A 7,273-nucleotide genomic window follows, 5' to 3' on the forward strand; every position below is an offset into this window, starting at 1 on the left:
CGAGTTCCTCTAGACGATGAAGTCTGGTTTAAGGATTTATTCCGTTTTGGACTCAATGAACCAGTAAAATCATGGTTGCCTAGAGGGGAGTTTAATTGCAGCTTAAGGGACACAATGGACTATGCACTCTTGTTATGTGGTTCTCCTTTCACGATGGGAGAGGCAGAGGACTTTAAAGTTAAACCTTATGAGTCAGGTCTGGTCTCTGTTGATTTCCCAGAGTCTAATCAGGTCACTGTTGACCATCCAGAGTCAGGTCAAGTCTTCGCTGACCTTCCAGAGTCAGGGTTAGTTCCTGTTGGCCTTCCAGAGTCGAGTCAGGTTCCAGTGAACTCTCCAGAGTCGAGTCAGGTTCCAGTGAACTCTCCAGAGTCGAGTCAGGTTCCAGTGAACTCTCCAGAGTCGAGTCAGGTTCCAGTGAACTCTCCAGAGTCGAGTCAGGTTCCAGTGAACTCTCCAGAGTCGATTCAGGTTCCAGTGAACTCTCCAGAGTCGAGTCAGGTTCCAGTGAACTCTCCAGAGTCGAGTCAGGTTCCAGTGAACTCTCCAGAGTCGAGTCAGGTCCCAGTGAACTCTCCAGAGTCGAGTCAGGTCCCAGTGAACTCTCCAGAGTCGAGTCAGGTCCCAGTGAACTCTCCAGAGTCGAGTCAGGTCCCAGTGAACTCTCCAGAGTCGAGTCAGGTCCCAGTGAACTCTCCAGAGTCGAGTCAGGTCCCAGTGAACTCTCCAGAGTCGAGTCAGGTCCCAGTGAACTCTCCAGAGTCGAGTCAGGTCCCAGTGAACTCTCCAGAGTCGAGTCAGGTCCCAGTGAACTCTCCAGAGTCGAGTCAGGTCCCAGTGAACTCTCCAGAGTCGAGTCAGGTCCCAGTGAACTCTCCAGAGTCGAGTCAGGTCCCAGTGAACTCTCCAGAGTCGAGTCAGGTCCCAGTGAACTCTCCAGAGTCGAGTCAGGTCCCAGTGAACTCTCCAGAGTCGAGTCAGGTCCCAGTGAACTCTCCAGAGTCGAGTCAGGTCCCAGTGAACTCTCCAGAGCCGAGTCAAGTCACCGTTGATCTTCATGAGCCAAGTCAAGTCACCGTTGATCCTCATGAGCAAAGTCAAGTCACCGTTGATCCTCATGAGCAAAGTCAAGTCACCGTTGATCTTCATGAGCAAAGTCAAGTCACCGTTGATCTTCATGAGCAAAGTCAAGTCACCGTTGATCCTCAGGAACCGAGTCAAGTCACCGGTGATCTTCAAGGACCGAGTCAAGTCACCGTTGATCTTCATGAGCAAAGTCAGGTCACCGTTGATCTTCATGAGCAAAGTCAGGTCACGGTTGATCCTCATGAGCAAAGTCAGGTCACGGTTGATCCTCATGAGCAAAGTCAGGTCACGGTTGATCCTCATGAGCAAAGTCAAGTCACCGTTGATCTTCATGAGCAAAGTCAAGTCACCGGTGATCTTCATGAGCAAAGTCAAGTCACCGTTGATCTTCATGAGCAAAGTCAAGTCACCGGTGATCTTCATGAGCAAAGTCAAGTCACCGTTGATCTTCATGAGCAAAGTCAAGTCACCGTTGATCTTCATGAGCAAAGTCAAGTCACCGTTGATCTTCATGAGCAAAGTCAAGTCACCGTTGATCTTCATGAGCAAAGTCAAGTCACCGGTGATCTTCAAGGACCGAGTCAAGTCACCGGTGATCTTCAAGGACCGAGTCAAGTCACCGGTGATCTTCAAGGACCGAGTCAAGTCACCGTTGATCTTCATGAGCAAAGTCAAGTCACCGTTGATCTTCATGAGCAAAGTCAAGTCACCGTTGATCTTCATGAGCAAAGTCAAGTCACCGTTGATCTTCATGAGCAAAGTCAAGTCACCGGTGATCTTCATGAGCAAAGTCAAGTCACCGGTGATCTTCATGAGCAAAGTCAAGTCACCGGTGATCTTCATGAGCAAAGTCAAGTCACCGGTGATCTTCATGAGCAAAGTCAAGTCACCGTTGATCTTCATGAGCAAAGTCAAGTCACCGTTGATCTTCATGAGCAAAGTCAAGTCACCGTTGATCTTCATGAGCAAAGTCAAGTCACCGTTGATCTTCATGAGCAAAGTCAAGTCACCGTTGATCTTCATGAGCAAAGTCAAGTCACCGTTGATCCTCAGGAACCGAGTCAAGTCACCGTTGATCTTCAAGGACCGAGTCAAGTCACCGTTGATCTTCATGAGCAAAGTCAAGTCACCGTTGATCTTCATGAGCAAAGTCAAGTCACCGTTGATCTTCATGAGCAAAGTCAAGTCACCGTTGATCTTCATGAGCAAAGTCAAGTCACCGTTGATCTTCATGAGCAAAGTCAAGTCACCGGTGATCTTCATGAGCAAAGTCAAGTCACCGGTGATCCTCAAGGACCGAGTCAAGTCACCGGTGATCTTCATGAGCAAAGTCAAGTCACCGTTGATCTTCATGAGCAAAGTCAAGTCACCGTTGATCTTCATGAGCAAAGTCAAGTCACCGTTGATCTTCATGAGCAAAGTCAAGTCACCGTTGATCTTCATGAGCAAAGTCAAGTCACCGTTGATCTTCATGAGCAAAGTCAAGTCACCGTTGATCCTCAGGAACCGAGTCAAGTCACCGGTGATCTTCAAGGACCGAGTCAAGTCACCGTTGATCTTCATGAGCAAAGTCAAGTCACCGTTGATCTTCATGAGCAAAGTCAAGTCACCGTTGATCCTCAGGAACCGAGTCAAGTCACCGTTGATCTTCAAGGACCGAGTCAAGTCACCGTTGATCTTCATGAGCAAAGTCAAGTCACCGTTGATCTTCATGAGCAAAGTCAAGTCACCGTTGATCTTCATGAGCAAAGTCAAGTCACCGTTGATCTTCATGAGCAAAGTCAAGTCACCGTTGATCTTCATGAGCAAAGTCAAGTCACCGGTGATCTTCATGAGCAAAGTCAAGTCACCGGTGATCTTCATGAGCAAAGTCAAGTCACCGGTGATCTTCATGAGCAAAGTCAAGTCACCGGTGATCCTCAAGGACCGAGTCAAGTCACCGGTGATCTTCATGAGCAAAGTCAAGTCACCGTTGATCTTCATGAGCAAAGTCAAGTCACCGTTGATCTTCATGAGCAAAGTCAAGTCACCGTTGATCTTCATGAGCAAAGTCAAGTCACCGTTGATCCTCAGGAACCGAGTCAAGTCACCGGTGATCTTCAAGGACCGAGTCAAGTCACCGTTGATCTTCATGAGCAAAGTCAAGTCACCGTTGATCTTCATGAGCAAAGTCAAGTCACCGTTGATCTTCATGAGCAAAGTCAAGTCACCGTTGATCTTCATGAGCAAAGTCAAGTCACCGTTGATCTTCATGAGCAAAATCAAGTCACCGGTGATCTTCATGAGCAAAGTCAAGTCACCGGTGATCCTCAAGGACCGAGTCAAGTCACCGGTGATCTTCATGAGCAAAGTCAAGTCACCGTTGATCTTCATGAGCAAAGTCAAGTCACCGTTGATCTTCATGAGCAAAGTCAAGTCACCGTTGATCTTCATGAGCAAAGTCAAGTCACCGTTGATCTTCATGAGCAAAGTCAAGTCACCGTTGATCTTCATGAGCAAAGTCAAGTCACCGTTGATCCTCAGGAACCGAGTCAAGTCACCGGTGATCTTCAAGGACCGAGTCAAGTCACCGTTGATCTTCATGAGCAAAGTCAAGTCACCGTTGATCTTCATGAGCAAAGTCAAGTCACCGTTGATCTTCATGAGCAAAGTCAAGTCACCGTTGATCTTCATGAGCAAAGTCAAGTCACCGTTGATCCTCAGGAACCAAGTCAAATCACAGTTGATCCTCAGGAACCAAGTCAAGTCACCAACGATCTTCATGAGCAAAGTCTAGTCACCAACGATCTTCATGAGCAAAGTCAAGTCACCATTAACCTCCATGAACTAAGTCAAGTCACAGTTGATCCTCAGGAACCAAGTCAAGTCACCAACGATCTTCATGAGCAAAGTCAAGTCACAGTTGATCCTCAGGAACCAAGTCAAGTCACCAACGATCTTCATGAGCAAAGTCAAGTCACCATTGACCTCCATGAACTAACTCAAATCACAGTTGATCCTCAGGAACCAAGTCAAGTCACCAACGATCTTCATGGGCACAGTCAAGTCACAGCTGATCTTCATGAACCAAATCGATTTCAATCAAATCACCACAGATCTACCAGAGCCTCGTCACATCTCAGCCGAACTCCCAGAGCCTCGTCACATCTCAGAGCTCTCGTCCTATCCTGTCACGGCCAGGGAGGCCGAATGAAGCTCTCATTCATTCCGGTCTGGGCTACGGAGACCATCCACCAACTCTCTGTCTGTCCTGTCATGGCCACGGAGGTCCTCCATGAACTAACCGCCTGCCCTGTAATGGCCAAGGAGGCCAGCTACCATCTCATCACGGCCAAGGAGGCCGCTATTAACCTGTCAATGTTCTCTGTTTCAGTCCCACCTGAGCAGACTTGCGGTCCGGTGCCATCGACTCCACTGTGGTGGTCCTCTGCTTCGCCCTGGTGGGCTTCTGTCCCGTCTGCTCGGCTGTGGTGGTCCTCTGCTCCGCCCTGGTGGGCTTCTGTCCCGTCTGCTCGGCTGTGGTGGTCCTCTGCTCCGTCCTGGTGGGCTTCTGTCCCGTCTGCTCGGCTGTGGTGGTCCTCTGCTCCGCCCTGGTGGGCTTCTGTCCCGTCTGCTCGACTGTGGTGGTCCTCTGCACCGCCCTGGTGGGCTTCTGTCCCGTCTGCTCGGCTGTGGTGGTCCTCTGCACCGCCCTGGTGGGCTTCTGTCCCGTCTTCTCAGCTGTGGTGGTCCTCTGCTCCGCCCTGGTGGGCTTCTGTCCCATCTTCTCAGCTGTGGTGGTCCTCTACTCCTCCCTGGTGGGCTCCAGCTCCACCTGCTCCACTCTGGTGGGCTGCCACGCCACCTGCTCTGCCTTGGTGGACCCTTGTTCCAGAGTTAGGCCCATGGCGGGCTCCCGTTCCCGAGTTAAGCCCATGGTGGGCCCCTGTTTCCTATGCCAGGCCCAGGAGGGGCTCCTGTTTTCCTGAGTTTTCCACCTGCTCTGCCCCAGTCCACTGCACTTCCTCATGGACCTGGCCCTCCATCCCTCCCCCTGTTCCGCCTCCGCTCCACCGCCCTCCTAGATTGTTTTGAGCGTCTGGAAGCCGCTCCTTTGGGGGTGGGCTATGTCACGATTATTAGATGGAGTGCCCATGAACTTCATTAGAGGGCACTCCACTCAGGACCATTCCACCCATCAACCACCAGATGTCACTTGGACACTAGCACCTCTCATACTGTTGCACCACACCCGAACTACATTACCCATGAGTAACTGCATCACAATCACCCTGCCACACCTGCACCTCATTCATCAGCCAATTTCCTTGCCACACCTGCACCTCATTTACACACACACATAAAAGCAGCACACTCACTCTCACTCAATGCGAAGTCTTGTTTAGCCAGTCTGACATTTCCGAGCGTTTTCCCTGTGTTTATTATTCCTGTGTTTTGACCTTTTGGACTGTTTATTCCGACTCTGATTCTCCGCTGCCTGTCTCGATCCCTGCTTGTTTCTGATTACGATTCTGGTTATCCCTGACACACCTGACGCCATTCCTGATCTCTGCCTGTATGACCATTCTGTTTAATAAATGCTGCATATGGATCCGAACGCCTCCAACTCCTTGTTACAAACACCACTTTCTTCATCTGATATAAAAAATTGACCCATCTTGATCAAACTATGAATCAAGTATTTGTGTGTTTTATCTCTGCGCTAGCGCTCAGACATTCCAAATTCTTAGATAAAATATACGTTATAATTTTTTTTCACTAGTATAACATAATATTTTCCCCCACCTTTATCCACAATCTGGATAAAAGATTATCTAGTTTAATCTAGTTTAGTCCATTGTAAAAATTATGATTTAAAGATTTTGATGCTTTTGAAGGTTATGGAAAAAAATAAATTTCAGTTGCGTCCCAGTTATTGTCTCATCTAATTACCAATAATATGTATGATCATTTTCAGTCTGGTTTTTGTGCTTTTTACTGAGACTGTTTTCCTAGGGTTGCCAATGTGTTCTGCTTTCTCAGGCTCCTTTAATATCCTGATTTCACTGGTTCTCATCTCTGCCTTCAGTACTGTTTGTCACAGTACACAAATGTTTTTTAGATATTGGTGCCATTGATGCAGTTTTCATTGTACCTCACTCACTAACAAAAAAATCAATTCAAAATTACTAATCCGCCACAGCTCTCCTGATTTAAGGTGTCCCTCCCTTATATCTAGCCATAATATTAGATAAAAATACATTTAAACTTTAGTTCAAGCCTTTATAACATCATGCACGGTCAATGTCTTCCAATAAACTTGGGCTTCTTTAATATCCTGATTTTACTGGTTCTCATCTCACCTTTCAAAACTGTTTGTCACAATACACTCCATTCAGATTTCTGTCACTATGTGACGGAGCCCTGACACTCATGTATGTTTTTGTCTTTGTATGAGCATGCAGTTTGAGTTCGATCGGCCGTGTGATCTCTCGTCTGTGTGTTGTCTTTGTTGTGATGGCATGTGTTGAGTGTTCATTTGCTTTTGTCGTGTTTTCAACAGTTGTTGTGTTTGGTGTTGCACATGGCTCAACACAACGGTGTAACTAGCTGTGTGCTGTTGTATTGTTTTGTGTTAACATGTGGATCATGTGTTCTCGTTGGTCGCGTGTTCTTGTTATGTTTTGAGTGAGCACATTGATTTGTTTTATTTGTATTTGCCATTTGCTCCAATGTGTACTGTCTAACCCCTCCCATATTGTTACCATATTGATATTTTCCCCCACTTTTATCCACAATCTGGATAAAAGATTATCTAGTTAAATCTAGTTTAGTCCATTGTAAAAATTATGATCAAATCGACTTGATTCCTCCTTGTATCCTTGACATGAATATTAACTATGAAGTCAAGCACTAAAGCTGTGAATTGTGTATGCTAGCATGCGTGTAATGCTGCCATTTCAGACAAGCTTGTCTCTGGACACCCTGCCAGTACCTTTCTGGCAGGTCCAGATAGGGGAACTAATTAACTCCCTGGACAAGAAAGTGCACAGTGATGTCGTGGGGTCAGGATGATGTTTCATTCTATTCCTCTGGTGTCAGAACAGAATAAGCAAACAAATAATGTATTGAAGGCATGGGTTTTGCAACCCACAAGTGTACCCAAAGCCACAGACATAATTTGTTACAAAAAGGACAGGTCGCAAGG

Source organism: Carassius carassius, chromosome 49 (genome assembly GCF_963082965.1).
Source record: "Carassius carassius chromosome 49, fCarCar2.1, whole genome shotgun sequence".
Classification (NCBI taxonomy): domain Eukaryota; kingdom Metazoa; phylum Chordata; class Actinopteri; order Cypriniformes; family Cyprinidae; genus Carassius; species Carassius carassius.